The following is a 15,243-nucleotide window of genomic DNA, read 5'->3' as shown; positions in this document are numbered from 1 at the left end:
CTGGGGGAGGAGAGGGGCTGGTCGCTGAGTTAGTGCAGATGGCAAGAACCCCTCATGCCAATGTTAAATCTCAAGAACTTTGGCCCTTGGATTGCTCAAAGCCAAAAGTCCATTTTTATTAATTTATCTTATTTGTTTGTCACCTGGGCCTACCTTTTTCTGGGGGCAGGGGAAGCCCCCAGGTCAGGTGAAACAAGGGAAGGGGAAAGGGACAGGTAATGTTTGAAGTGCTTTCCTTCTCTGCCTCCTCCCTTCCTCCTTTGTCTGCGTGGGTGTAGCTGAATTTGCTTAAGGTGCACACGTGTAGGCTGAGCCTCCTTGGAATTACAGAAAAAGTACTGCATAATTAACAGTTTTTTTCCCCTTCCCCTTATCCTGGATACCAAAGTGGGGTCACCTGTTTTCAAAGACTACAATCCCATACATGTAACACCACAACCAGAAGTGTGGTGGTCTTTAAAGATAAGACTTCTCCTGCAGACATCCCGGACCGCACCATCTCTACCACCTTGCACACAGGAGTAGTACTTAGTGTACAAAGGATTTGGTTCACACACTGTCCCCAGAATGTCCCCCACCTCAGGATCAAGTGGCAGGAGATGTGTAACCGGGCCTTTCACCCTTTGCTCTGCACCTCTGCAGCTCCTCCTGCTAAAGGCAGAGTTTATTTCCTGTCTGTCTGATGTTGAGTATGGCACAGGACTTGCTGTGGCCCACAGAATGGTGCAGGAGTGGCACTGTGCCAGCTCAAGAGGCCGTGTGTATTTCTGATCGTCCTTGTGGGCCTTGCCATCACCATGAATATGCCCAGGCTCTGTCATTCATCCTAGGAAGAGGACCTGGGGAGCACAGTACAGAGTGGAGCCTGCCCTGGGTCTCAGATGTGCAGCAGAACTAAGTGGCTGGGTTTAGGAGAGGTTTGTTAGATGGCATTGCTGTGGCACAGTTAATACAGCAGTCACTGTAGTATTACCAACCCCACTTCACAGTGGGGAAACTGAGGGCCACAGAGAGGAAGGCACTCACTTAACAACACAGATGATGAGTGGCAGGGCTTAGACTCAAGATGAGGAGCCTTCGGACTCCAGGGCCAGCCTCTATGGTCAGACCCACCTGTGTTAAGAGCACCCTGGACGGCCGACAATTCCTAATAGAGGCGTCTAGATCACATCTGAGCTGGCCTTGCCCAGGAAGGTCTGTGCTGCATCTGAGGCAGCCACAGTCTTTAACGTCCAACTTGAAGCAGGTAAGGGCAGAGCAGGTGCTGCCTCAGGCTGCCCTCCTGCCTCTGTCCATGGAGCTCACTGCCTTGGGTGTATAGGTGGCTCTATAGTTTGGGAGTTAGTGCCCAGAACAGACAGGAATGGGCAAATACCCCACTTCCTTGCCCTCCTAGGGAGGCAATTCTGAGACAAGCTCCACAGTCGGACAGGATCCCAATGGGATGGAGCCCCAGCTGCCAACGTGGCAGGCCACACATGAACTCACCTTCATGGTTTCCTTCCCTTGCTGGTGGCTTCCTCACTCCCTCGGTGCTTCCTGAAATGACCCCCCACATAAACTCCTTGTCTTACCCAAATCCTTATCTCAGGTAAGCTTCTAGAGGAACCTAAACCTCTAGAAGCTGTCTTGAGGACAGCAAACTCCTGTCTCAGCCCAGGCACCACACATATCCTGTCTGCTCTTCACATGTCTCTGTGGCTGACAGGACTTTGCTCAGACCACTCTCCTAACCAAAATACAAGGTGGCCACCAACCGAGTGGCCCCTCTGTCCCTGGCTGAATCCTAGCAGGCCCTGAGAATACTCCTGCCTGGTGACCACTGCCTGCCCGGGGCACCATGCTTCAGGGTGTGCACGAGCTGAGTGGCACTGTGAGATGTCCCAGCGACAGGGAGAGGTGTGGCTGGGAGCGCAGGGCTGGGCCAGGAGTGTGTGGGACCCTGAGTCCTGTGGAGTCCAGGCCAGCTTCCAGTCCAGGCCAGGCCCTGGGAACTAAGTATGAGATGCCAACACAAGGGAGAGGGTTGATTAGTGGAGGCAGTGGCTGGTGGGCATGTGACCATGCTGGGTCGCCTGTAGTCTTTCTCTGGGATTTTTCAAAGGGAGAAGCTTAAGAGGATGTGCCCCCAAAGTCAGTAGTATCACTGAGACCAGTGTCCCCCAACTCATGGAGAAGCTTCTCAGAATAAAGCTACCAGAAAGAAGCAGGGAAGTGTCATGGTATTTAAGGTCCCCATGGCTGGGTCTCCTTACCCTTCATGTGACCTGGCCTGTGAGCCCCATCCCATTAGTTCCTGCCATTCGCACTCACAGAGACCCTAACTACTTTCAGACCCAAGACAAGCTGCTCAGTGCTGGAGGTCGGGGGAGGGAGCTTCTCTAGCCACCTTCCCCCTGGTTTCAGCCTGCATGAGTCCTGGAGCCCAACAGAGACTGAGCCCTCACTACGGTCAGGAACTGGGATATTTTATTCATGCATACATTATTATTATTATTATTAGAGATGGAATCTCGATCTTGTTGCCCAGGCTGGAGTGCAATGACATGATCTCAGCTCACTGCAACCTCTGCTTCAGCCTCTGGAGTAGCTGGGATTATAGGCATGCACCACCATGTCTGGCTAATTTTGTATTTTTAGTAGAGACGGCGGTTTCTCCATGTTAGTCAGGCTGGTCTTAAACTCCCGACCTCAGGTGATCTCCCCGCCTCGGCCTCCCAAAGTGCTGGAATTACAGGTGTGAGCCACTGCGCTTGGTTGCATGTGGTGTTATTACTAGACAATTATTCTGCCGCAAACTCTTTCAACTTCCAACCTTCTGATTAAGCCAGAGGAGAGACAGACTGCCCAGCCCATGACACGTGGCTCTAGAAGTGAGTGGGAGGTACTGAAAGTCTGCAGATGTCCTTTGGGGTGGGAGAGACACAAAGAAAATGAGGTCAGCATCTGGAAGTTTTGTGGCCAACAAAAGGTCTATACAAATGAAGTGTGGGGCCAAAGCCTTCAGTGGAGACTCTTCCAGAATTAAGCTGTCTGGCTAAGCGCTATTTACATGTCAGAGCCTGTCCACTGCAGAAGGGCGGTGAGAAAGTTCTGACAGCTGTGCCCCCTCCCCACTGCCTGTCCTGGGAAGGAAGCTACAATGGTGCGGAGGCTGGAAGGCCAAGTCCCCATGCTGACCTGATCCAGCTCCCGAGGGTCAGTATCCCTAACACCCCAGCCCTTGGAGTCTGGCTTCGCCCTTACACGGCAGCAGTAACCTGGAAAGCTGGCCCTGGGGCTTTGGGTGCCCCAGGCAGGCAGGGATGACTCAGGGCAGCAGCTGGTGGGTGAGCAGGGGTGGCACCTCCACCTGGGGCTAAAAACAGCACGAGGCCTATGAGTCAGGGACCTGCAGCGATCCTGCTCCCCGTGCCCGGCTGACCTCGGGCAATCTTGGGGTGCTTTCTTGTCTGAGGAATGTGGGTGGTGGACCTGGCCAGAGTTTTCCAAACTTCCTTTTTGGGCCCTAGCTTCATGGTTTCTGCAGATCTGTGGAGCACCTGAGTCAGAACAAGTCAGGACCTGAGAGCAGGACCTCCCCTGGACCTGAGGATCACACGCTAATGTGGGGGCCCTGGGGCCACAACAGTTTGCAGGAGGACACTCAAGAGGGTTCGACTTACAAACTGAGGCCAGAAAGCTACTGTGCTCCCACGTTTGTTCTTCCATGCATGGCATGGAATTTAATGGGTCCCACTTCAGTAGGTTGCATTCTACAGCTTAGGGACAGCTGGGCTAGATGATTTCCTGGGATTCTCTAGCAGACAGCCCAGGGGTCTAGGCCTTCCTGTTTGGAATGGGGAGGGGTCCTGAGCCGGCAGCAACCCTCCCCCCCGCCCCCCAGGCCCCAGTCCCCTGCCCTTTCCACTCTCTCCTGTCTTCCCTATTGGCTCAACTGCTCAAACTCAAAGACTGGGAGACCTGCTTGATTTCACTGCCTCCTTCACATGCCCAGTGTCCTGTGGTTCTTCTTTCAAATCTGCTTTCAGCTGTCCACTCCTCCCCATCTTTTCCCCTACTTCTGAGTCCAGGCCTCCATGGTTCCCTCCCAAGGGTTCTCTGCCTGGGTCCTTCTCTTCAGCCTGTTCCTCACACAGCAGGAGACCATTAGTTTCCTCTTAATGTCAATTCTCCCCTTCTTCTCTCCAAAGAGAATCCAGACATTTTTAGTTGGGCAGACTGATATCCAACTAAAAGGCTGTATTTGCTTACAGCTAGTTGTGACCATGTGACAAATTCTGCATAATGAGAGGTAAGCAGCCTCAGGAAAGGTCGTTTTACAGGTAGAAGGCACCCTTTTACTCTCATTCCTTCCTTCCTAATTCCTGGAACTTGGATGTGATGGCTGAAGCTCTAGCAGCTAAATGGGATCATGAAGACAAGGTCAACCCCCTAGGGAGAGTGGAACAGTGATCTACAAACAGCCTCGGTCTAGGTCCAGACTCCACACTATCTGCAGTCATCCTTACACTACTTTCAGTGTGTTTTTTAATACTTAAAATCAAGTTCTATCTTATTTAAGGCATTATTTCCAGAGTCTTTGGTATTCAGTTAAACTTAATCCTAATGGGTATAACTCTTCAACAGCTGCCCATCATTCCTGCATTCCAGATTCCTTAGGGCCTACAAAGCCTCTGCCTGCCTCTCTGTTCTGACATTCTCCAACTTTCTCCCTCTCACAGGGCTCCAGCCACACAGCCTTACTCCTATTCCCCAAATAAGCTAGGTAATCCCACCTCAAGGTGGGCCCCACCCTATCTCAAATGTCACCTCCTCGGGGAAGCCCTCCTCCCTGCTCCCAAAGCACACAGCGCACACCATGGTACAGCACGTGCTGTATGTGCCTGGTTCTCAGGGCAGGGATCATTTCCTGATTTCTCATGGTACCTGGGGCGTCGCACAGTGCTTGGTAGAGAGTTGGTGCTCGGCCAGGTTTGCAGGATGTAGGTTTCCTTGGCATTTTAATATCAAGGCTTGGCCCTAGTTTCTCACTCAAGCCTATCTATCCTCTAACTCTTGTCAGTTTGTATCTCTAATGATTGCAGCAGGTGGGTATCCTGCTTAGGTGAGGCAGCTTGCTAAAAATCACATTACCAGTAAGGAAAGCCTGGACTCAAAGGCAACCTCCTCTACGGTGCCAGAGCCAGCAGCCCTGGACTTGCATATTGGACAAGGCCTGGCCACCTGAGGTGTGAGCTGAGAACTCACTGGTACCCAGTTCAGCCCCTGAGCAGAGGGAAGAGAGATGTGCCTAAGACAGACAGAAGGGCCAGGCCTGAAGGGAAGGAGGGGCTTTACCAGCACAAAGGAGGGTGGCGGGCTTCACAAGCAATTCCTAGAGCCAGGGGAGGCCCTGCCCCTTTGTCTGCCTGCTTTTAGGGGCCTGGGGGGGGGCTCACACTGAGCCTGAACTTCTCATCCAAGGCTTCTCCTGGGCCCATGGGAGTGTGTGTGGGGTGGGTATTTTCTAGCACTGTTCTCTTTGCTACCAGCCCCATTGCACTGCTGTTTCTTGCTGGTCAGAGCGTGCCTGGACACCCAGCTCATATGAGAACATGACAAAACACATGCATGTCCTCAGGGCAGACTCACCAGGTGCTGTGGTCTGATTGTTTATGTCCCTCCACAAATTCCTCTGCCTAAATCCTAACCCCCAAGATGCTGGCATTAGGAGATGGGGCCTTTCGGAGGTGATCAGGTCTTAAAGGTGGAGTTCTCACAAAGGGGGTCAGTGCCCTTATAGGAGAGGCCCCAGAGACCTGCACCCCTTCCACCACATGAGCACCCAGCAAGAAGGGGCTGTCGATAAGAAAGCAATCCCCACCTGACACTGATCTGCCAGCGCCTTGATCTCGAACTTCCTGGCTTCCAGAACTGTGAGAAACAAACTTCCGTTGTTTATAAGCCACCCAGCATATGGTATTCTGCTACAGTAGCCTGAACAAATGAAGATCCCAGGTCTGGCCTGTAAGAGTTTTACACAGGGCAGACTGCTAGAGCTGACTTCTACAGGAAACTCATGTTGTGCTCCCACTCAGGCAGTGCTGTAGGAGGGGCAGCGGTGACCGCTTCCAGGTGGCAGTGAAGGCCTGCCCACTCCTCTCTGCCCAGTCCTGTTCTGCTGGGCAGCTGCCCTCTCCGCCTCTGTGGCTTTTCTCTCTTGTTTTCTGGCAGCAGAGCCCCAGTTCCCAGAAGGGAAGCACCATTCTCCAACCCAATCTGAGTAGTTTGCATTGAGGTGAATCTCCCCTGATTTTAGGGGTGGACACATGCGCTAGGCTTGGCCAACACATCCTGCTGGCCTGTGATCAGTCTGGGGTGGACAAAGAATCCCTATTTCTCAAATTAGACTAACAATCAGTCTCCACTTCCAGCCAGCCCCAGGACACATGTAGCAACTATTAGGAAAGAGAGGCTCTCAAAGGAAGCCCCCCCAGCAAAGTGTGCAGCCATCGCTGAGGAAAGCAGAGCTGAGAGGGAGACACCTGAGTCATGGTAACATGTCAATGCCTGGATCTAGCTGCACCTGCAGCCACAGAGACCTCTGGGCTTTCTAATTATCTGACTCAATCAATCCCCTGATTTAAAAAAAAAGCCAGTGGAGGATATGTTGTTTGTTTGTTTGGTTTATATTTGCACTTGTACCTCAAATAGTCCTATTATACCCCCCAGCCTGCCAAGGCTAATTCGGGGCCTACCTCCTTTAGGAAGTCCCCTCCCATTCCTGCAGCACCCCTGGCTTTCCCGGCAGCTGAGTCTGCTCCTCTTTTACTGTCTGACCACACCCCATGCACCGTGCCCACATGCCGTGTGGCGTTTCCTGCGTGGGTGGCTCCTCTCTCTCCCATAGGCCTGGCATGGCACTAGCGGTGTTGTGAGCACTGGCCACATGCTGCACACTACAGGCAGTCTGGGGGATTCAGTAGCAGGCAGTCCTGTAAGGAGTTTACGGACATGCGTGTCTGCCTGAGGCCTGAAGGAGTGGGCCCCTATTCCCACGACTGTCCCCACGGTTCTGAGGCTCAGCTTCAGAGAGGAAGGTAGGGGCTCTCTGTTGTACATGAGGGAAAATGTGACTGCATGTCCTCAGATGTGTAGGTGTGGGTGGGATGGGTTTTGTAGTCATTTGCCCAGGATGGCCCTGCCTCGTCATTCTGCACCTGTTGGAATCCACCATGGAATCCAACATCTGACTCTCCTGCCACTCCACACCCTTCGAGGAGCCTCCTCCACCAGCCTCCTATGCTCGCTTCCTCCTTGGACTTTTAGTCCTGCTCCATGCAGCCTTCTGGGGGGCTTCAGACTGCAAATTCAGGAGCTACCCTGACCTGAGATCCAGCTTCAGTTTCCAGCTTGAGCAAGGGGTATAATCTTTCTGAGGCTCAGTGTCCTCACCTGCAAAATGGGGATGACAGTACCATTATTTTCTTTACAAGGCTGTTGTGTGAGCAAATGGAGGGCACTTAGCACAGGAGCGGCCCTGAGGAGTGGGCTGCGCTAGTGCCCACCCAGTGGACAAGTATCCATGGCTCCACCTTGTGGGCTGCCCAGGGCCACATAGAGATGAGAAGAGCAACCTGCCCACCCTCATGATGATCAGGGGCATGGGAGGAGAATGGGGTTTTTTAGGGCATGGCTGAGACTGTGTATTTCTGAATGTTAACAGTGAGCAAGATGCCATTGTCATGGGTTTAGGATCAGGAGGCTGGGAGAGGTTGTGATTTCTCAGGCCACCTACAGGACTCTTCCACATTGATGATTTAAAGACATATTTTTTCATAGTAACCAGCATGAACATATTTTTTCACAGTAACCAGTACAATCTTTCTGACTAAATGGTATCTCACTCTTCATGTTGACAAATAAATGGCTCAAAGCTGCCATGGTGGAGGTGAGGCACTTTGGGGGAACTTCAAGATTCTGGAGAACCCCCTATGTAAACCTTTGCACTGCACCTGTAAGCAGCTGGAGAAAGGGGTAGGCGGGGAGAGGAAGAGGCCGGTGGAGACAAGGCCCAGGGGACAGTCCATTGAGAGGGGTAGGGACCTTGGTACAGGTGCCCTCCCAGAAGCAGGCTGCTCTGGGCTGTTGCCGGGGAGCTGGGTGCCTGGGTGGTGGTGGCGATAGTGACGCTCCAGAACTGGCAGTACATAGGGGGTCCCTCATCGTGGCACACAGCCCTGGTGCCTGCCATGAGCACATGTACTGCTGGGGGCTGGTCACGAGTGTGCTGGGGAAGCAGCACCCTGGTGACAATCAGTGTAACAGTCCATGGTGCCCAGCAGGGAGGGGTGCTGCTTCAAGAAAGCTCTCTCCAGTCAGCCAGCTGGTCCCCGGAGAAAGAATCCATGCTCCAAAGAGGGGCGTAGGTTCCCAGAACCCAGTCAGGGCCCTGCCCCCTGGGTACCCAGGTCCTACCCACCAGGTACCCAGGACACAGACAGTTCACCTGCACTGACTTCTCCTGCCATAGCACCTCCTCCCCCGCTTCTCAGAGATGTAGCTGATGCCTGCCTATCCTTTGCCACACCCCAGGAGTGGTGGTGGTGACTAAGAGAATCTGAGTGACAAGGAAAGACGACCACATTCTCCACTCACATGCCAGATACTGCAGGGACTTGGAAAGGCACAGGTATACTCTTCGTGTGAAACCAGCACGGCAAACTGCACTTTTAACACTTGACTCTTCAAAACCCCTCCCTTCTCTTCATGGCAGTGTGAGCTTTGCAGTACATATCAGTGGCAAAGAGACTTGAAGCTAAGGCATAATAAAAGGCCTCTTCCCTCTCAAGGGATGAGGTGCCAAGGATATGATGGGGCAATGTTCATCGCATGACCCAAGTTCAAATCCTGGCGTCTGTATCTTTTCAGCCATGTGACCTTGAACAGAATATTTAACCTCTCGAGCCTCTGTTCTCTCACTGCTTCCAACTGCACAGGGCTGTTTGTGCAGATAAAATGGGCTGAGGATGTGACATAGCTCTGCAGCATGAAAGAAGCCTGCAAATGTTAGTTATTATAAGAAAGATGGAATGCCTCAGACACAAACAACAAGCTGACACAAATAAGCCTGCTTTGTACAAGACTTTCTAGGCAAGCACGATAATCTATATAACAATAATCATAGTAATTATAATAATAACCCCTTCCATTTGAGGAGCTGCTTTGGATCATTCAGAGCTTTCCTCCATCTCTAATCTTTTAGGCCAAGTGAAGTGTGAGTCTGCAGACATGCACGCGCACGCACAGATACACACACAAACCCAGTCCTCCAGTTGCAGGGAAAAGCCTCCATCTGGCCCCACCCTGCCCCATGTGCTGCAGTTGTCCCTGCACCCACTAGGGGGCAGGAGTGCACAGGCCAATGGGAGAGGGAGTGCGAGTTGGACCCGCCAAGCCTGAGACCAGGCATTGCAGGGCCAGGCCCAGCGGCCATCCCTGCCTTCTTTAGGCTGCCAACTTGCTCTTCAAGGGAAAGGGGTAGAGACCCCAGCCTGGCCACTACAATTCCATCAGGCAGAGAATTCTGGGTACTTAGTAACTAGCCCTCCCAACCAGGCCTGCACATCTGAGGAAATATGGTCATGTTCTCCAGCACAGGAGAGAGACCCCCCCCCCTCTCTCTCAGAAGCTGGGCCTCTGCACAATGAGGGGCACTCCCTCACAGGGTGGGGGCCTGCTTTCCTAGTCTTGGGCTGGCAGATGGCTCCCTGCCTATAACTCTCAGTGGAAGTGGTACCGACTTGCCACCACTTGCCACCCCGGGGGCATGTTAGACATTTGTGACAAGTCTTTGTTAGTGGCAACAACTGGGGCGCTGCAGGCATTTGGCGGCTGGGGCTCTTTTCTCCCTTGGGCTTAGGAGGCTGAGCAAGGCCTGTGCCTACAGAACATCGTCAGCTCACAGGGCCTCTCGAGAAGGTGGGAGACCTTTTGGGCCCCCCACCATTGCTTTAGGGAAGGGAACCTTCCTGGTTCCCCAAAAGGATCCTGCAGCAGAACCAAGGATTCAGTGCTATCTCTAATTTTCCCTTCCTTCTCCAGTTAGGATGATGATCCTCCCACTCTCTTCTTTCAAATCCACCCATCATCCCTTCTCCAGCCAGCCAGCTACACATCCTGCACTGCCTACCCAGGATACCTACCTATCAAACCTTGTGCACCTACCCATCCATATATCTTATACCCATCAGCTGCCCCAGTTCATCCATCCACTCACTTCTCCCCCACCCCCCACCCACTATCCCCTCCCCTCCACCCTTCTCTGGCATCTATCTATCCCTTAGTTACTCATCCACTCCTGTTTGATCAAGTCACCTCCCACCCATTCATCATCTTCTTTATCCACTCATCCATTCATCCATCTACTACGTATCCATTTTATACCTGCTAGGTGGCAGACACTGAGTGGGGTCTTGGCATTAAGGACTTTCACATTTGACATAAATGGAATCTCCTCAGCCCACTAGTTGGTGCCTTGAACACATGGGGTGGAGGGAGAGTAGCCCCTGTGGCTTTTCCTTCCTTTGTCCCATCTTCGTCAGGGGTCTGTGGCTGTGTTAAGGAAGGCTTTCCTGAGGTCTCCACCTAAGTTCAGAAAGTAGTTCAAACCTTCTGGATGCCCCAGGATTTGTCCTAAGCCCTCTGAGAACCTTCCCTGTCCAGGCCCAGGTTGCCTCCTGTGGAGGTGAAGAAGGCTTGGGTTTTTTGATCCTAACTTTCTTTCCTTTTCTGCCTTAGAACTCAGGGATCTTCCAATGAGAGAAAAACCTGAGAAGCAGGTTTTTCCTAGAGAGAAGCTGCTTACTATGTTTCTCCCAGAACCAGGGGCCAGGAGGTGGGAAAGTGACTATGGCCCAAGTCCTCTGAGGCTCTGTCACTGGTTCCCGCACACCTGAAAGTTTTCAACCAGAAATCACCTGTCAACAGTTGGTGAAGCTTCCCAACCCTGGCCCTGGCCCTGGCCCTGGCTGCAGTTAAGCAGGAGCCAGGGCTAGACCTAGGAATGTTCCTTCCTCAGATTGGAGGATGTCTCTGTGTGAAGCTTAGGGTTGGGTGTTGGGGACAGAACTGCCAGTAGGGCCTGGACCCTGCCCTGCCCATACCTGCAGTCCACCTGGGGCATCGGACCCATCAGTGCCAGCTGGGGAGTGGGCAGGCCACCCCAAGGAGGCAGGATCTGGGCCTCAGGAGGAACAGGTGTGTGGATGATAGTGTGAGGGGCTGTGTCTGGGAGACACTGGTCTTTCTGGCAGCTCCTTAGGAGGAGGAAATTAAAGAGAGGTGAGGGGAGACCCAGGCAACACTAAGGGCCTTGACGGGCAACAGTGGGTCCTAGAGGTACCAGATGCCCTGGCAGCCATCAGTAAGGCCTGAGGGCAACAGTGGGGTCATGTGGCCCTAGGACATTAAACTTAGGGCAGCCACCCTGTGGGCACACAGATGGCTCAGGGGCTTGTGCACAGACAGCCTCTCGGCCAGGCTGCTGGTCATGCCTGTGAGGGGGTGCCCTGCCCCTGGTGGGCGGCCAGTGTCCCAGCCCTGATGGGGAGAAAACGCTTCCCCACAGAGCCTAGCAAATGCCAGACCTTCCATGTGTGGGGCCTGGGACATTCATGCTCTCTGTGTGGCCTGGGCTTCTGGCCTCTTCCTGTGGGAGCAGGGGAGCGGTCAGTCCTGCCAGCATCTGTGTAGTGTGGGCATGGGGCCCCTAGAGGCACCAGTGGAGGCCTGGCAGGGCACGGTGGGGAGACGAAAGGCAGGATGTAGGCCCTGCTCACTGTCATTAGCAACAGAAGCCTGTCCTGGGTCCCCTGGGGTAGGGGTGCTCTTATGGCAGCAAGGCTTCTGACTACCACGAAAGGGGTGGGGATGCCATCTGTCCAAACCTCCAACCACTGCCCCTCTGGGACAGCCGTTCGTGGTGCTTCTTTCTCTTGGTGCCCCTCTACCCTCAGTGGGTCCAGACCCCCATTCTACACTTCCTGGGTATCTCTCCTGGATGGGGCTCTCTGGACAGCTGCACCACCAAGCAGCCACTACCCTGTCCCAAATGAGCTTTAAGGTCAATGGGACAGAAATTTCCAAATCCATGATGCCCTCACCCTCCACCTCCTTTCCTCTGAGCCCAATGTTCTAAGATAGGAAAAAAGAACTAAAATTGGGTAGATGAAATTTCTAAGAAATGAACCAGGGCAGAATGAAATTACCCACACAGAGCTCAGTCAAAGGGAAAAAAAATGATAATGGCCAACCTCATCTCTTCAGAACATGAAGTGACGACGGTGAATAGTTTAATTACAGCTGCTTTGGCTGGGAGACATCAGCAACACAGTTATGGAAGAGAAAAGATGGAGGCTGCAGCGCTACACAAGGAACAGGGTGGGGACGGGCAAGTCCTGAAGTTGATGGGGTTGGCTGACTGGTGCCTCTCCCCAGGCTGGTTCACTGACATCCCTGCTGCCTCCCTGTCCCTTCATCGGGGACATCGGCTCTTGTGCCATTCATCAGTGGCCAGATACTGGTTTTGTTAAAGGTGCAGGTGATGCTGCTTCCAGAATCTCAAAGCTTTGGGCTTTAGGTCACTTTCTGCCTCTGACTGGCTGTGGGACCCTGGGCAAGTTTCTTCTCCTCTTGGGGTCTTAGTGTCCCCAGTGCACAAAGATGGGATTGGCTAGATCAGTGGTTCTCAAAGGGTGGTCAGGGAACCCCGAGGGGTCTCTGAGCTTCTTTCAGGGGGTTCCATGAGATCAAAACTATTTTCATAACAAAACTGTCATCTGCCTTTGTAACAGTGTTAACATTTGCACGAATGGTGCAAAAGTAGCAGCAGCAGATATAACTGTGGTCCCCTTAGCCAGAAGCCAGGTGCCGGTGCTGGACTGTAGAGCTGCCACTGCACTCCCCACCACCATGCATGCACAGGAAAGCAAATGCTGGCTGAAGAACATATTTGGTGAAGGAGTAAAAATTACGACTTCAAAAAAAAAAAAACTCCACTCGAGTACATGTTTTAGAATTCTGTGTGAGGATGACACAGGAAGTATGCACAAAACATGCTTAAACATTAAGGGTGGTGTAAGGGTGTATCGGGGAAAGGCTGAGCAGCAAGCCAGACTCGCCCTTTCCTTCATGGGACGCTGCTTTTCCTTGAAAGAACACCTGAGCGGCAAGCAGTGGGATTTCAGACTGGCATCTCGGGCAGACATTCTCTCAAAAATGAACCAGTAAGCCTATGATTTTAAAAAAAGCCACTGACATATTTGTTACCAAAATTATAAAATTCTGGCTTTCAAGTGAAAACCCAGAATTGTGGAAGACTTGTTTACCACTGTAAACTTGGTAACTTCCCAATACCTAAAGCTTTTCTCATAAGATCAGCGTTAATACTAACAAATGTGAGTTTTGATAGTGCATGCTGAAATGTGTCAACATTCAGAAGAACCGTGTACTCATGAACCAATATTTTCCAAATGACCAAAATGATGTTAAAAATCTTTCATGGTAACAGATCCATTCAAAGTGCAAGGTAGGCCAGTGAATTTTAATGTAACAGAACACGAGAGGGCCACTGACCAGCATGGGCAACATGGTGAGACCCCGTCTGTACAAAAAATTGTAAAGAAATTAGCCAGGCATGGTGGCCACTTGGGACTGTTGTACACCTGTAGTCCCGGCTGCTGGGGAAGCTGAGGTGGAAGGATTGCTTGAGCCCAGAGGTCGAGGCTGGAATGAGTTGTCATCGTGCCACTGCATTTCAGCCTGGGAGAGACAGAAACATCCTGTCTCAAGAAAAAAAAAAAAAAAGTAGGTGCATGCCACCACACCCAGCTAATTTTTCGTATTTTTAGTAGACAGGGTTTCACTATGTTAGCCAGGATGGGTCCTCTATCTCCTGACCTCATGATCCACCTGCCTCACCTTCCCAAAGTGCTGGGATTACAGGCATGAGCCACTGCTACTCAGGAGGCTGAGGCAGGAGAATTGCTTGAACCCAGGAGGCGGAGATTGCAGTGAGCCAATATTGCACCACTGCACTCCAGTCTGTGTGACAGAGCAAGACTCCGTCTCACAAAAAAAAAAAAAAAAAAAAAAAAAGGTGAGAAAAGAAGGGCCATTGATATACTTTCAGATTCCACACTGCAACATTCCTTTAAGAAACTACCATCTGCCAAGTTCTGGGAGTTTCAAAGAATAACGATCTGAAAAGGCTAGTAAAGTACTCCTTCCCTGTTTGTGTGGGGCCTAATTTTTCTACAACCAAAACAGCATATTACAACATTGATAGACAGGACAACGGTGTGTACGCGCTGCATTCCACACTGCAGATGGCACATTCCATTTTCTATCAGGCCGGCCATGAAAGAGATTTGCAAAAATGTAAAACAATGACATTCTCCTTACTAAAATATTTCTGAAAAATATAGTACTTTTTCATGAAAATTTTATTTATATTAATGTGTAATGGACTTATAGTTATTTTCAAATAAATATATACTTTAAATTTTTCTTAATTTTAATTTCTAATATAATAAAAATGGATGGACATATCCTACATAAACAAAACGCTTACTAGGGTCCTTAACAATTTTTAGGAGTATAAAGCAAAATGTCTAAGAGCTGCTGGACAAGATCATTCTTTCCCAAACATCATACCCTAATATCTTCATAAGTTCTGCCAAAGTCCTACACCAGTTAATGAGTAATACTTATTATTTTTCCTAGACGCATCTTTTTACCTTATAAACATCATACCCCTCTGATAAGTGAAGAACCTGTATTAAGTATTTTAAATAGAAAATACCCATAAGAATAACTACAGTGAGAGCAGAATAAGATTTTAAATTCTCTGGGTCCCCTGCCTGTTGACGGCTCTGGGCCTGAGGCCCTTCTTTCCCTGTTGACCTAGGAGATAGGTTCAGAGGTGTTACACAGTCCAAGCACCAGCCTGAGACTTTATTTTTGAGGTTCTCAGACAAGCTGGGAGAGAAGAAGGAACCACTCTCTGACTTGGTGAACCCACGCTATTACATGTGTGCGCCTTGTTCCTCTGAGGCATCTTATCTCACAGAGCAGTGGCATGTGCCCTCTTGGAAGGCCCTGGGCAGACTGCCCCATGCAGCACATGCCAGGGCTAGATGGTGAGGCCTCCACGTGTGGAGGTGCAGCGCATTCTCAGGAGGCCTTCTTATGGGTGAGAAT

The 15,243-nt window shown here is 51.3% G+C and overlaps 1 protein-coding gene across 2 annotated transcripts in view; it reads right to left on the bottom strand.

The window, feature by feature from the left end:
• Window positions 1-15,243, bottom strand: part of GNAO1 (G protein subunit alpha o1) — a 168,398-nt gene that overhangs the window by 29,493 nt on the left and 123,662 nt on the right. The gene's annotated exons all lie outside the window — the stretch shown is intronic.

Source organism: Callithrix jacchus, chromosome 20 (assembly GCF_049354715.1).
Source record: "Callithrix jacchus isolate 240 chromosome 20, calJac240_pri, whole genome shotgun sequence".
Classification (NCBI taxonomy): domain Eukaryota; kingdom Metazoa; phylum Chordata; class Mammalia; order Primates; family Cebidae; genus Callithrix; species Callithrix jacchus.
Note: the sequence above shows the minus strand (reverse complement) of the source record. Positions and strands in the feature narration are given on the sequence as shown.